This window comes from Mya arenaria, chromosome 9 (genome assembly GCF_026914265.1).
Source record: "Mya arenaria isolate MELC-2E11 chromosome 9, ASM2691426v1".
Lineage (NCBI taxonomy): Eukaryota > Metazoa > Mollusca > Bivalvia > Myida > Myidae > Mya > Mya arenaria.
The window spans coordinates 22,499,058-22,516,664 of NC_069130.1; the positions used below are offsets into that span (position 1 = coordinate 22,499,058).

The following is a 17,607-nucleotide window of genomic DNA, read 5'->3' on the forward strand; positions in this document are numbered from 1 at the left end:
AGGCGTAGTGATATGTGATGAGGTTGTGTGACGAGGTCAACTGTGTCACATTTAAAAGTAGTACCTAATCTCAATTTATGGAAGTGACGGACCTTCTTTAAGGAAGAGTAGTTTAAAACATGACATTATACAATACATCCATTATGGGTTTGACCTGGTTATCATCATGCTTGTAAAAGAATAAGTCAGAACTTTGTTTTACGCAAAGACAAATACTTAAATCATGTTCAGGTTCATGTTAAATGTTATGTTTCAAACCAGAAATTTTCCTGGTCATCTCACTTGGGTTAGTAGTTTCTGTTTTCTTGATCTACAGCATTCAATAATATAAGTTTTGAGAATTTAAAAAAAACTATTATAATTATTAAGCGCAGTGAAAAAATACCCGTCCTAAAAGGATGCATGTTGCAGTCTGTGAAACCAATTTTAATGTAAGTGGCGTCTATAACAAAATGAACTATATCCTGAAGGATAAGTGTCAAAACTTTACATTCGTTTAATCGTCGGACAACAAGCTAAAATCGGACCCTAGAGTCAGAATTTCACATTCATCTTTTGTCTCCGACGATCACTGTTTGCAAAAATGCCTAAAAGATAAACGTCCGAACCTCACATGCTTTTTTTCCGTGGACGACCAGTTGTAAACTTATAGTTGAACAAAATGAATCATTTCTTAAAGGATAAAAATCCGAACCCCACATACATTTGTCATCGAGACCAAATGTATCTTTTTCTCTCCTATCATTAAAACATATTCGGAAATGGAGGCGGGCTTCATGTACTGTATAGGTGCTTTATATAACGTTATCCGTTTAGTTAAATCTTGTTTGTATCACATTTAGAGCAGTATTTAAATAAAAGAGTACTATCTTCTTTCTGTACATATATGAACGAAGTTTTAAGTCAGAATAGATGTTGAAAATATCTCCTTGTCACGAACTGGCTCCTAGAATAATTGATGCAATGGACGCCTGGACTTGTTCCTGAAATTTCCATTTTCGTATCAGACATTATCTGATTATCTGGGTTTTTTTCCATATTCAATAACAGGGATAATTGTCATATGTTGTTTATTGAAAAATATCATTCATGTGCACTTTATCAAATAGTTTTCCCAACATTCAATAAATAATAGTCTACATGACGACGGGACGTTTAATCATGATACTCGTAGGAGCGATTATGTACGGTTTTTAACTCTTGTAGTTAAAAACCAATCCTAGATTCAAGATGACCATAATTGCATTTCAATAGCAAATTGATAGCATTATGTTTCAAAACGTTAAAGGCATTTCTTACGTTCAAAATCAGAGACAAATAATGTATATTCATACACACACCATACTCCAAGTGACAGAGAGTGGAAACGTAAGTAAACTTATATCGTAGTCAGGAAGTTAGCATTCCTAATTAAGTTCTTAAGCAAAACGTCTTCTTTAAAAAGTCAAACCGAAATGACAGCTGAATGAATGAAAGCTAACAGTTGTTATTTGTTTAAATAACCAGCAAACTTGTTTTTTGCATTGACAGGAACAAAAATACACCCGAGACTCGAACAACGTTTCATTTTTGTTCAAAGAATATGGTCAAAATACTTTATTAAAGTGATACTCTTATTCAAAATCAATACATACACATCTATGATAAACATAAATGTTGACTGATAAACCTTGATCTGCTTACTAAATAATGCATTTATGGAAAATATTAATTACTGATAACAATATTGGAACTGTGTATTTTATAGCAGAAAGCGCTAAAATAATCAATGGTTGGTGAATGCTAAAATAAATTATTGTGATCTACTATAGTCTCATGCGGTAGAAATACCGTGTTTTATGCTCATTTTTTTCAAAGTAAACTCGGTACCCTTCATAAGAATATGAGTTTATGACATTTATTCATCATTTTCGGAATAATAAGAACAATATTGTTAATTGTGGTAAATCTTTTTGGGGCGTAAGAGTGCATCTTTAAATTGAAAAAAAATCAATTTAAGTTTTCAAATTGAATGCTATGTTTGCTATAATTTGGCATATTTTCACTGGCATTCTAGGTTTAATACTTTCGAGAAAAGAGAAATATTGAATAACTTTTCAAATATATTCGATAATTTCCGGACGTATTGATATCAAATGAATGTTAGTTTTCTTGCATTCAAATATTACTCAAACACAATACAATTCCGTTCAATTGTCCTTCGAACTGCACTATCATAATATCGTCTTAGGACGAAAAACAATTATCCTCCAAAAAGAGGCTCCAAAATGCATTCGGGTGCCAGTTATTTCGTCGAACTGCTCTGTGAAATTCAACTCAATTGCACTTAAATACAGATGGTTGCATTACATGTTAAGACATATCAACTAAATTGTTGCGCATAAACTATTATGAGAAATTGCCTGAGAAATTGCCTTGACTCGAATATCTCGAATATTCTCATTTTACACCGAAAACATTGCAATTCGCTTTTGTACTAAGCAATTGCACATATAATTTTGGTAATCGGTCGATCATGACATTACATGTGCCTACATATCTAAACCTTTGAAATGATACCAACATGAGTTGAGGTCACCAGTTTTCCAATACTGACATGAGTGTACACCCTATACCCTAATTGGTCCACAGAGAAATAAGATGTATTGCTTAGGTCATTTGATGAGACACACGCGTATCTCTACTTGCTTTTTATATGATAGTTGTCCTTATTATATTTTTATGATGCTCCCTATTGACATTTTATAGTTATGTTCACTGTTCGTTTACTGCTCGTTTCAGCAGAAGAAATATTATTGTACCAACTTTGTTTTCAGCGTCTGTCATACCGTCTATGTGTATGTGTGTATTTGCATTTGGTGATATCCTTTGTAAAATTTTAATAACATTATCGCTCTAACTTTTCTCTATTAGGATTATTGTTTAATACAGACCGTGTCAGTAGTAGCTGTCTAGAACGGGAAACAACTCACTGTCTGGTCATAAAGTTCACATTTAAGTAATTCACAACGTGCGTAATGTTTACATTATAATGTGTTTATTCCAGACGTGTGTGTTATTTTTCCCCGAAGGATTCCTGCTTTTTTTAAGATGTCAAACATCTCTTTACAGACAGCGTTTGTTATGGTTATTGGTGTAATTCTAACTAGTTTTGCAAATCTTTTATTTACTAAGTACATCGAAGATAGTGTGCGTGTGTCTGTGTGTTATAATGTGTTTCAAATGAAGACAATACATAAACACTTTCGTATCATTCTTTACTCACGTATATGCGTGTGTTTTTTTTGTGTTAACGGTTTAAACTAGTTAAGTATTGCAAATGGTTTAGTCAGTGACAAATGCCTTGACCAAGTTGAAATAAAACAGGGATGAAACGTGGGTTTGTCAATACTCAGTAAGTGTGTAAAATTATTGAATGCCTGGTAGCGCCCTATTTTTATATAACTTTTATATTTTTTTAAATGCGTAGAGAAAGATTATATAAACCATACCGACACACATCCATTTTCATACATATTTTAGTGTTCAAGTCAAATGGTGAAATTGCTTTAAGTAAACATATTTTCGCTGATAATCTAGCTAGCACAATGCCGGCAAACCTGTAATTATAAAAGAGAAGAGAAAAATCCTGTGTCAAAAAATATTACGTTACTAAACATAGCACAAACAAATAAATAATATTTATTTTTACTTAGATGTATTAAAAAACTTTCACAATACAGTCGTCATCCGCCTAAATGTTCTGTACATGCATATAAACATCTCTGGACGGGAACCAGACATTATACCATCAGAGGCTCACACTTAAACTGGGGTGCCAATTATAGCGTAATTCCTATGTAAACTTCATGTCGATGGCCCACTTTGGCTTCAATTCTTTGTTTAAGTCACACTTGATGGGTCAAAAAACGCTGCTTAACAGTGCGTAGGTTTACCCGTAATTTTAAGTTACGGGCATAATATGTGAAATAAATGTCTTTACGATTTTGATTGAAACGGCAGTTTCGCGAAAACAGTTTTCTGAATTTAAATATACGACCTTAAAGGGTCCCGGTGGAATGAGATGTGGAGTTTCGTCAATTCAAAGGAACATAAACGTATGTCGACACATGCCTTTGTATAGGTTATCTTTATTCATGTGTCTTTGCTTTGCCCGCAATGGACATTTTTTGGTTGTTGTGTCCACTTCTCGTTTACTGCTCCTTCCGGTATTTTCACCTTCTATGTTTCATGCATGCATCAAAGATGTTTGTTTCCATGTATATATATTTATATGTATGTGTTTACAGACAGTATAATCATTAAATGACATTATAACCTCAACTAATGTTTTTATACAATTTACAAAAGCTACATACCCATTAAATATTTACAAGAAGCTCAAACAAATTTGCACTTTTTGTTCGTAGTATAAAGCTATTTTACTCAATTTTAGAAACATATTTTCAAATGTAATGTAGTGTTTGCATTTATTTGTTCACTGGCATGAATTGGATAATAGAGAAATATTTGATTGTTATTCATTATATTGTAACATTTCCAGACAAATGTAAACCAAATGAATGTTAGTTTTTTTGCATTTTAATGATACAAAAACGCAATATGATTTCGTTCAATTGTCCTGCGAACTGCACATTCAAAAATACTGATCCTCTCACAAAACAAATTATCGTCCCGAAAGAGGCTGCCCATTTTGTTTGGGTGCCAATTATGTCATCAATTATGAGAAATACTACGCAATGGCCCTCACATGCACATTTTACCATTACTTGTTCAGACAAATAACGTGAACTGTCAGGCAGTAAGTTTGATGAGAAATTGCCTTAACTCGAATATCTAGAAAGCTTTCCTTTTACACCATATTCATTGCAATACACTTTCTGAACATTAGAAAACAAACAAGAATAATAGGTAATCGCTCAAGTCTAACAAAACTCGCATTTGTTAGATTGTTTTCGGTATATCATTTACATAATATGTTTCTCAAATGATACCAATATAATTTGAGGTCACGAGTCATCCAATACTGACATAATTGTTCATCCGATACTTCAATTGTTCCACAGAGAAAAACGATGTAGTGTTAAGCTAATACAAGAGGACACATCCGTATATCTTTGTTGCCTTTTTATATGATATAGATAATAATTACATCGATATATAGCTCCCAACCGACATTTTATAGATCTGTTCACTGTTCGTTTACTAGTTGTTTCAGTAATATTGTATCCACTTTGTTTCAAGTTTCTGTCGGAGCAGTTATGTTTATATCTGCATATATGTGTATGCCCTTAATAAAACCTTTTGTATACATTCAATGACATTTTCATTAGTATTCTCTATTGAAATTTCTTTCTTTAAATCACGTGTAGGAAGTCGCTGTCCAACAAGAGAAAAAAGTCACTGTCTGGTCATACAAATCAATTTAAGGAATTCGAAACGTGAGAAATGTTGAAATAGATAGTAAAAAGTGCATTCCAGAGGTGTGTGTTATTTTGCTCCTAAGGATTCCTGCTTTTTTATATTAAGACGTCAAACATTTCTCCGGAGACAGCGTTAATAATGACTATTTTGCGTAATATTAACCACTTTTGCTGAGGCTTTGTTAACTAAATTTATGAGATTTAAAATAGAGCGTGTTAGTATTGTAATGTGTTTCAGTTGCAGACATAACAAAACTAACTTTCATAATATCTTACTTACGTGTATATTCTCAATTGTTGTTTAGTACTGCGCATGTTTATATCGGTGACATTTGCATGGACAAGGTCATTATGAAACAGAGGTTATCTTTAATTTAACGTTTTATAATGTCGTAACAGGATGATTAGTACAATAACATAATGGCATGATTTTGTCTAGAATAATGTTAGTAATGACTGTTATCTTTGCTTATTTTTGTGTTTACGAAGGCCTCCCCACGCATATTGTCTGCCTTATGGCAGTTATCCTGAAATTGTGTTTACTTGCTGTAAGTGAAATCAGATAGAAACGAGTGCAGTTCCTAGTCAAATTCAGATAATAAAAGATTTGAAGAAACAGAGTGAGTTATAACATATGCGGGTGCGATACCCTAGCTTTATGCAAACATAACTCTTGGTGCACTGTGTAAAGCACCGATAAACGGGTTACAACTTTCCTGGGTATAACCTGTACCAAGGACGTGTATATAATAATAGTTAATGCCTGTTAGCGCTCTTAGCGATATTTTAATAACTCAAAAAAAATGCTAAGGAAAAGATGATAAGAAGTGAAACCGACACTCGTTTTAGTTTACAAATACATATTATAGTGTTCAAGTTGAATGATTTGTTTGCTTTATAGTTCATATATTTCCACTGGTTATCTAGCTCGACGGTATCATAAGCACAATGGTGGCCTAAAATTTCATTTTAAAAAAGATAAATATTGGATCAAATGTATTCTAATATTGCCAAACAAATCCCAACGAAACGATGTGGAAACAGATTTCACTTGAAACAGTCAGTTTGATTTAAAACTATATTACTGTCAATCTCATTCGAACTAGTTATTGGTTTTCTTGATTTTAGGATTCTGTAAAAAAAGCACTTCAACTACAAAGCCTTCTCTGTATATAAATGCAATAACAATTTGTCAAGATAGCGCCAAACAAACAACATGTCATTGCAGACAGTTAAAACCAAGGGCTTCTTGTTGGGATCAAATACAATACTAAGAAATGCAAGTGCTCTTAATTGAAGTACAAACAACATTCATATCGAAAATAAAACTTCAGAGGAATCGCTTAGACTTGTTATTGAATTATCATTGCCATAGAGTTTGCAAATTAGTGGAATTATAACCCTTTATAAAATAAAAACTCTTCTACTCTTTAATTGAATGAGAACACTTTTTCATAGATGATATATGCTTCCAATATTTGTCGAGGTGAATAAAGGCAATCACATGATAACCAATCATGCCGCCAAATATCAACAAGAACTTCATTAACAATAACATCAATTGTTTGAAACATGAGAATGGCGAAACGGCAAACATTGCAAGAATCATACAGATGTCTTGGTGTATAAGTCACTACTTAATTTTATACAGAGTTGCATAAGAGACAACATTGCGGAGTCTAATAATGCAATATACCAATTACGATCGTTTTCAAGAGAAGATATTGCTAATATAAGGTATAAAGCACTAAAAACACTCGTTCGCATACTGGAGAGAGAATGTTTGGAAACTTTTAACAGACGATTTACCAAATTTGTAATTCTAACGGCGTATTAAGTCCGCTGTAACAAATAAATGGTTTGCTTGTTTTCAGTTAACATATTTGCACGTCTAGCAATTTCGCTAGTCGTTGTCATAACCACAATGAAGACATAAGCTGTTTAAGGTTTTAAAAATCGATAATAAAGCAATACTGCAAATACTGGTTTCCTTTTATTATAATGTAAAAGAAACTACAGCAATACAATATTATTCCGTATTATTGTCCTGCTCAAATTGCACTTCAAAAATTACAAATTATCGTTCCAAAAGAGACTATCAACTTCTGTACGGCGCCAATAATTCCGTCTAACTGCGCTGCGATCTGCAATTCGAGTGCCCTCAGATGCACATAGTTGCATATTATGTTCAAATATATATAATTAACTTAAAATGTTGCCTAGTATATTTAATCGGTGATTTCCATTAATCGAATATCCATTTCCTCCCCCCCCCACCACCCACACTCTCTTTCAAATTACTTGGTGTAATACTCTTTCGGATTTTGAAATAAATTACCGACAAGAGGTATTTGTTGCTTTAGTACTGATGTAACAGTAGGGTATTGAATGTTGTTGTTTAATAACTTGATGCAGCACTTCATGTAGCTGCTTAAGGAGACGACAAAACAGTATATTAAAAAGATACTACGAAATGAAATATGTCTGTATCTGTGTACCAGTTTATTTTAAGATTGATGATGTTTGCTTAGAAAAATGCGTGCCGTATCAGTCATCAGTTAGACATCTGCATAAATGGTGAAACTAGTTTTTTGATGTAATTATAACTACATTTTTGCAACATGTAATTTACCCAACTGCAACACACTGGTTTTAGGGGATATTTTCAAAACAATGTACATCCCTAAATATACTATCTGCGTAGTTAGTAGGTCAATGTCAAAAATTCCAGCCAATAGAGAAATTTACTGTAGCTGCAAGATAATCAATTTGTCCATTTTGTCTTCTTTTCTGGATATATTTACTAAATCTATGGTTTTATTGCTCCTGATTGGCATTTTGATGTTCATGTTCACATCTCGTGTACAGCCTGCTTATTGCTTTTTTCGCTTACATCACTATTTCTGAACTGGCTGGGTTTCAATCGTACCTTATATATCTGATATTTCTGTGCACATATCTTTATTTCTAGTTTAATCATTAAATGGTATATGGCTTCAACTCGTGTCGTGTTTATTGTGATTTTACAAATGAAATAAATAGACCCGCACATGTCAATTATCGTACCAGGATAACATCTATATTAAAGTTATAATTGAATCTCTTGAAATTGCAAGAATGACAATTAAACCTAAATAAGTCTGATGTTGCCTTTGTTTGTGATAGGAACTCTAAAAAATAATTATTACTTTAGCACAATCCATAAAAACTACAAGGACAAGCCCAGCCGCCAAACAAATAACGCTTAACGTGTTAAAAGGCACGAGATCAAAGCCCAATATGCACTAAACGAGAGACCCAAACCATTATTATATTCAAATGATTTTAACGTTATTTAGATAATGACTGTCTGAAACATTTACTGTGAATGAGACAACCATGACGTTAATTGTATAATAAACATTATTGTTTCTTGTAAACGTGCTAATATAGTAAAATAATGTTCCTAGGTGTCATCTACAACTGCAACATTTTCGTACCCTTTCTATATTTTAACGTAAGGAAAGCATAGCCTAATAGGTTTCATGAATTACAATATTAGCCATTACAAAAAATGTCTGCAAGTAATTGTTATATATCTTTGTTTTAAAACAAACATCAATTATCAGTCACATTTAGTTATATCCATGTTTGTAAAGTACTTTGCTTTTCTTGAAAATAGATATCTCAATCATGTTCTTGCTTTTGATAATATATCCAATGGAATCGGACGTTTTCTATTACAAAAGAAACAAATACACTCGTACATGTTAGTGGGTGACCTGGAATAAATTATTATTATTACTGCTGTTCAGTTTCTTGGAATTGTAAGCATGACTGCTAAGCTTACATCAGATCTATATTGCGCTTGTATATGATAGAGTTCCTTAAATAAAAGAATTTGTTTTTACCTTATTACAATGTTAACTTTAAAAATCCCGATTGCCAAGCAATGAACGCTGACTCTGATTAAAGACAATAATTTAAAGCCAAGTATACATTTAACGAGAGGCTTTAACCATTTTAAGTATATTGATGTGATTGTAAAGTTCAGTAACTTAAATAAATATTGATAATGAGAGCCTGATACATTTAATGTGAATTTTGAAACCATGACGTTAATCGTTCACATATTTTCACTTGCTAGCACATTAATATGTCATGAAAAAAGCGTTCCCATGTGTTTTGTCTGTCTGTTGATATTAGATATGTACATAATATCAAATGAAACCCATGAGTACACACTCTATGAGTTTACCTCTTTAAAACGTACCGCCTAGTGGGTAACAAGCATTACAACATTTGCCATCAGTTAAGACTGTCTGTGAGGTCTGAACTCTGAATACAAACGATATAAATCCTTAGAGAAACATAACATGATATTCTAGAAGACATCCATTATGGGTTATACTTGATAATCAACATTTTTGTAAACGTATAGGTCAGAGCTTTGATTTAAAACAGATACTTCAATCATGTTCTTGTTTTAGATGTAAATTACAGTGGAACCAGATTGTCATGTTAAATGGTGTGTTTCAAATCAAACATACTCCTGTAGATCTCACATAGACTTTACATATTGAGAAAATGCAGCACTGATTGAAATAAATAAGCGCAATAATTTGTTCAAATATTTTTTACCTTTGCACAAACGATGATGTTAATATAATATGTTATTTAAAAAACGAAACTTCAGAGAAAAAGTTAATAATAAGATACTAATTCTAGTAACGATTGTTGCAATATGTGAATACTTATGTGAAAAACTACAGAAACAAGCTCAGTAGCAAAACACTATTTTAATGTAGTTGCGTTAAGGTGTAGTTCTCATCAGCTCAATTGATAGCATTGTTGCTTTGAAAATACCGCATTTTTGCTTGTTCAATTTGTTATATTGTGATGTTCGAAAGATCTATCCTTCAGTATGTATTTATAACTTCCAACACTTCCCGCGTTATCGAAAAATGTGTAATTTCAATTACTAGGGTTTGGTTGTGTCAAATTGTCAATTTCACCTCAACATTTTTAATTCCAGTCAATTCGGCAATATTTAAGAAACAAAATTATTACGCTAAACTCGGCCATCTTGTTTCTATGTAGTTATTTAGTAATTACAGTGAATCAACGAATACTCATTTTCTTATAGTAAAAGCTCAATCAGTTTGGGGGCACACAAGGGGCCCGTTAATGATTCAAATTCTTACTGAAAATAATACAACTGCATGTGAGTGAATTTATCATGGTACTTGTATGTCTATATTCAAACCAAGTATTGAAAAAAACATAAAAGTGGTATACAATCCGTCAAAGATTATACTGCAAGCGGAAAGATGGTACAATTATGCTATAAAATAGGATGGCAACATGCAAATCAACATTTATTTTGGAATATTAGTCCTACATAATTATGTGTTCCTTAGTTTAGCCAAATGCGAAAAATGTTTTTACCTACACCTTCAATTTGTTTGATTGCTGGGCCTCTTGTGTGTTCAAGTTTCCCAACCTCTAAAAATGAATACCCGTACGGTTGTAAAGGCAGATCACAGACTCGATAGTGATTCCTTTCAACATTTTTGATTGCTACATCTTTGTCTGTTTTATTGGATATGTTAATTCATTTTTTGTTTGTTTTATTGCTCCCTATTGGCATTGCTTAGTTATGTTGATCGCTCGCTTGCAGCTCGTTTACTGCTCGTTTCCGATTTTATCATTTTTAATCAGTTGTGTTTCAATAATCATTTTGCTTTAAATCCATCATGTCTGTGTGAAGATATATTCATATTTACACCCCAACTTCGATTCTTCGATCGGCCTTTAATATGTTGCGAAAATTTTCGAAAAACACGACATCTTCTGATAATCGCAAATTCACCGCGTATTAATATAAACTGAAAACAAGTTTATCTTTTTTATTGTTTGTATTTGTCAGGAGACCACAAACTTATCTAATTTAGATGTTTAAAAAGTGTTAATTTATGACTAGTTATATGTCTTTATTACATATTTATTTTCATTATATTTTTCAACTTAACGTAAAAGAGTGACTTAACGTATAATAGTGAATAAAAATAATCATGTTAGTTTCCGGTTACGGTCGGGTCGTTTTACTTTACAGAGTCGGTAAGAAATCATACTTGTAAGACATGCCCATATGATTTTTTAACAATTCTGGACATAAATAATGGACTATTTGTTTAAATATGAGTAATGAATTGAGTTAATGAATTGGAAAAAAACGCTGTTGGGCTGGTTTAAGAACGCGTTTTGACACAGTCTAGTAATCAAATGGCAATCTCACTACAACAAGTGTTTGATTGGGCTTTACAAATGCAGCAAATACATAAGAACATGTCAATGGACGGACAAGTATAAAATACTTATTATCGATATTTGAGTTGATCTTCTTGAAATTGAAAGCATGACATTCAAGTACTACATAGTCCTATTTTGCATTCGAATTTGACGTTGCTTCCTTACTCTGAGAGCCGTTCTAAGATAAATAGTCGAAACAACAGGGATAAGCCGAGTAGGAAAGCAAATAATTCTTACCCTGATAAAAGCGACTTAATCAAAACCAAGCAAGCAAATAACACTCATCCTGATAAAAGAAACCAGGTCAAAACCCAGGAAAAAATTTAACCTTACTCTGATATAAAAGGGATAGGTGAAAGTGACACTCGTATTTAAAAACAATACATGCACATGTGTAACAAACATGAATTTTGAGTGATAAACCTTTTTCTTTCATACTTTACGATGAAATATGGGGTTTAAACAGTGAAATAACAATAGTGAAAATATCAATTTGATATTTTCACTGCAAAATAAGGAGTGAAAATATCAACTTTCAGAACTACGAAACTACGTACTTTTAAATTCCTTTGTAGTTACTTGACTTGATCAAAACAGAATACTTGACTTTGAACCTGTAAATGTTGTCATAAAATGTTTAAAAATTAAAGAATTGTTTTATAAATTTAAATAAATATATATTTGGAAATTAACAATATATATTTGGAAATTAACAACTTAACGTTCATTACCGGTTATCCCGTTTTTCAAACATTTTCCTGATCTTTGAATGTGAAGCTGAATGTTCAAATATTTGCTTTCATACCAAACAAATTACAGACACAAACAACTGTTCGAGCATAAATAGAATTTTATATCATCGTTCAAATGTATTTTGAACTGTTTGCCGTTGCAGTACGTAAAATGAGCTTCCTGGAAAATTCACACAACAATTTACAGATAATTCGATATTTTTTACCCCACCCACACCTCAAAATTTGTAAACAAACTAGCGTGGCATTCACTCTTTATCTGGAAAACAAACCTGATTTCAAGCGACACAGACTGGTCTCTGACAGTAAGATGACTGAATATTAATTTACTATGAAATACATGCAGTCTTAAACTAAGAAGAATGTTTAAAATCCAATGAATATCCGCATTTGTTTTGCTAACACATTTGACCTTCCAAATTTTCATTCATTAAATAGCGGCGTAGTAATTCGGTTACGTATTCATGCCCAACCTAAAAAAAAAGTTTTTTTTAACATATTTGCACTTATAAAACGTCATTGTTAACTGTTTATAAAAGCTTTGCACGAAAACACGAGCGAATAATAAGCTATAAGAATGAATAGCAGAGAACTATTTCTCAGCAAACCGAAAATAGAAAAGTTGACAGCTATAATTTTGCATGAGAGGCGCCCCACGGGTAGCGGCGTAAAAACCACTCTTTTCAAAAAATGGGGTAATTCAGAAATAAATACAAAACTAATAAAACTCCGAAAATAAGCATAAAAGAAACAGAAAATTTGTGTATTTCAGTGTAAGATCGTATTTTATTTCACGAGTGTCATAGAAAAACATATTTTCACTTTTTCCTAAATAATGCATATTAAATGGAAAATATTAATAACTGATAACAAGATTGTAACCTTGTATTTAATAGATGAAAACGCAAAAATACTAATTGATTGGTGAATGCTAAAAGATTTACTGTGATCGACTTTCGTCTCATAAGGTAGAAATGCCGTGAGTTCTACACCTTTCTTTCAAATTAAAATCGGTATCCGTCATCAGAACCATTGATTTTGACAATTATTCACCCTTTTTGGTATATTGAACCAATTGAATTAATTGTGGTAAATCTTATTTGGGAGTAAGTGTGCACCTTGAAAGCTCAGTAAGCAAATAAAGATCACTCTGATCAAAGGGAACTAGGTCAAAGTCCAGCGGGAAAATAAAGCTCACTCTGATAAAAGGGACTAGGTCAAATCATAGCAAGGAAATAAAGCTCACTCTGATAAAAGGGACTAGGTCAAATCACAGCAAGGAAATAAAGCTCACTCTGATAAAAGGGACTTGATCAAACGCCACCAAGCAAATAAAGCTCACTTTGATAAAAGGGACTAGGTCAAAACCCAGAAAGCAATTGATGCTCACCCTGATTATTAAAGTGTCAAATAAAATAAAAAATAAACAAAACTCACTCTGATAGAAGGGATTAGGTCAACAGCAGAAATTAAATTAGAGACTTAAACACTTATTTAGTCTATTGAAATGATTTTAACGTTCATTACGTCTTATTAATGCTAATAATGAGAGTCTGATACATTCAAAGTGAATGGGGAAACCATGACGGAAAATGTGTGATAAAATATAGTAGTTGCTTGGTAGCCTTAAGTATATATTGTAAAGAACGTTCCCAGTTGCATTTTGTCTGTCTTCTAGAGCTTATTTATCAAATGTTACACATAAATAAACATTCAATGTGTCAACTGTCATGGAAAAAAACATCCTAATGGGTGGCAACAATCACACCATTAGCCTTTAGTTAAGACTGTCTGTGACGATATAGTTTGAACTCAAAGTACTAAAGATATAAATCCGTAGGGAATCAAAAACATGAGATTCAACAATACATCAATTATGGGTAATACTTTGAAATCACCACGTTAAAGCTGTCAGAAACTTTATTTTCTTATAAACAGATACATTTAATAATATACTTGCTTTTGATATTTTTTTTAATAATTCCCATTGGAACCAGAGGTTCACGTTCTTAAGTATGCTTCAAATAGGAAATATTCCTGTAAATCTCATAGGAGCTGTGTGTTTTTGTTGCTTCTAACCCTCTTAAAAATAATGTTCTTAGAAAATCTGGGCTTTAAAATAGAAATGAAAGTCATTTTTGAAAATAATACTTACAGCATTGACATTGGTTATTCTTCAAAACCTACTTCATGGAAAACAAAATCATACCGGCTTACTCCGCAAATTTAAACGTGTATGCAAGTGATTAAAAAATTACCTCTAAAACGACGTTAGGAGAGTTAAAGGGCCCGATATTGGTTGATTAAAAACAAACTTATTTTGTTTCAGTGTATTATTATGTTTAATTCATTTAACTTTAATGATCAAAACAAAACAAAAAACATATGATTTGTATATTGATATAATTGATTTGTATATGGATACAATTGGTCAATGAATGGGTTTCTACTTCTGTCAATAGTGAACCTATATTTTGCCCCTTTAGAGACTTACCGGTCAACCCAAAATGTTTTACTGACGCAATTAAAACAGTAAATTAATGATATATTTCTTATAATGTACATTTGAAAATATAATATCTTCAAAAGTTCAGATTTTGTTGTGAAAAATACTTTGACACAAATACAATACACTTCAAAAATCTAAGCAAGTTATAAGAAATGACTCTCGGTTCCTTTCGATTGTGTTGAATACGTGGACCTGTTTCACCACGCTATAATATTCGTTGTGCGCCGGGTACCAACGAAATGTTTAGTTTGTTTACAGAATATTTGAATATCCCAACATTTTTTAGAGAACATAACTGTGAAATAAACATTACTCTTTTTGAAAACACGGTATCACCTAAACACATGCCAACTGTCGGAAACTGTCAGAAAATGAACTTTATTGGTTCGCGAGAAATTTAATGTTTTCTGATGAACTGTATTCTAATACAAGTTTCATATGCCTCATTTTGTTTTGAATTTGAATGGCATTGGAGCTTACCTTTCAGAGGCGTTTACCTTAATCAGGCGGCAAGTTTTTTTTAACAATGTTAAAGGTTGTATAACCTTAAAAAATATCAAATATTATTAATTGCAATTACCAATTTTTTTTATCAAATATGACTTGTTGCATTCATTAAAACATTTCAAATATAACCGACGTCACTGACAGTTCAATTTCGATATTGAAATAAGTTTGTTTCTTTTAGTTGAACCTAATAACATTACTACACTTTCTAATTATAATTATTCGTCCGTGACTGATTGAGTCGTTACAATATACACAATTTCAATTACCTCCCTTTATAAATAATTCACCTTTGTATGCACATTGATGCATTTATTTCTGATATTAATTTTATGTGTGATTTCCATTAGACAAATATCCCATTTTCTCTTTTCATCCACGAACGTGTTTCAATGCACTGTCGAGTTGTGACATTCATCACCAACAGGGGCATTTTATTTTGACAATGATGTTTTCTGTGGGGTTATGCAAGCACTTTTGATTGCTTTTTTATGTTTAGTTACTCTATGCATCACGTAGACGCACTGCTTGAAGGGACGAATGAGATTGCAATAGTTTGAACATTGATGCGGAAAACGCGTTATCAAAAGCTGGTGAATAGACGTGCAGCTTTAATTATTTTTTATACTCTGTGTATTAATTTTACCATGATAGTGTTCACACGACTGCTTCTATCGCGAACACTAATCCACAAAATGTTGAATTTATTTCAATAAGAACTGCTTTGTCCAAAACATTAACTAATTTCTATACTCCGTGTATAATTTTACCATTATATATGTCATGTGACAAAAACTATTAAAACTGGATTTACCAAACCTAGTAATCGTACGATTACTTTGATTGGGAAGACTAGTCCACTAAATGTTTACATTATTTTAATGAACAATATCTTAAAGAGTATTTTGTTTGCATGTACACATATATACTGTCAAAACATGTTAATCATATTTAGTTTTTCTTTCAGGAACAAAACTATATTAGAAGGATGTCTACAACCAAACGGAAAAAGCGTAAGTCTAAATTCTTTCAATGTATGGTCCAATGGATGCAAAAACAGAGCAACATTGAAAGTTTTGAAAAACAAATTGTAGCTGCATGTTTAAAGCAAAATAATCCAAAATCCCTGCCTTTCTTAATGGTTTATTTAAATGGTAAAACCTTCCAATTGAAATATTGCGAGCAAAGAAACGTAATATTTTGGAAGTTTTGCTGTTTGACGCCTTTATATTGAAACTCGAGACACCAATTTGTCTACTTCACGACCGTAAACACATAAAAAGTTTCTCGCAAAGTGGAAGTGTGTTTTTTTCAATTCGGTCTTGTATGCAATTACTGAAGCAAATTCATCAAACTAAAATGCATCCGAGCTCTCTTTGCTTGTTTGAGATGATACATTCACAATTTCTGAAAGTGTATTCATTTGTTTTGGCATGTTCGCTCTAGAATTTTGCGTCCTTGGGCAAAAACAGCCAGGATAATATGTCATTAAACTTCTTCAGAATTTTTATTGAATGTCGAAATTGAATTGAACTCTATTCTCCAACTTGTTTCGAAATTAGATACGAGAAATGTGAAAGTTTAAGTGATTTGATAAAATGAAAATATACAGAGACCTGATTTATTTTACAAAGCGTTGTGAATTTTTGTTTTTGGTATGGGAGTATTGCTGTTATTGATAAATAGATAGAGAGAGAGAGAGAGAGAGAGAGAGAGAGAGAGAGAGAGAGAGAGAGAGAGAGAGAGAAAGAGAGAGAGAGAGAGAGAGAGAGAGAGAGAGAAAGAAGACTGAGGTCAATCTGAACACCTCTGCAATTTTTCGTTCAAAACAAACTCGGATGTATATTGACGATTCACAATGTCGGATTTCTTTACATTTAACTACACTGCAAATAGATCGCGTAGTTAATACAATTTTAGCAGTTAAGCCTTAGGATTGCATTCTAACGAACCTTAATTATTTATGAAATACTAAATTTAACTTGGAACCAATTTCATATAAGAAATACAAAGGAAACGTTAAAACACTACAACTAATTAATGATATTATTATTGTTGATTTTAAGAACTACTTTTACTAATTTGTCGGCATATATCCAAGTTGTTATTTTTTCTTGAAAAATAG

General features: G+C 32.1%; 1 long non-coding RNA gene across 2 annotated transcripts in view; it reads left to right on the plus strand.

The window, feature by feature from the left end:
* LOC128203758 (uncharacterized) overlaps positions 1-16,502 on the plus strand; it is a 340,403-nt gene extending 323,901 nt beyond the window's left edge. For both annotated transcript variants that reach the window (XR_008256036.1, XR_008256037.1), the window contains exon 10: positions 16,450-16,502. This is a non-coding gene — a long non-coding RNA (uncharacterized LOC128203758). The remainder of the gene's footprint in view (positions 1-16,449) is intronic.
* The last annotated feature ends 1,105 nt before the right edge of the window (positions 16,503-17,607 follow it).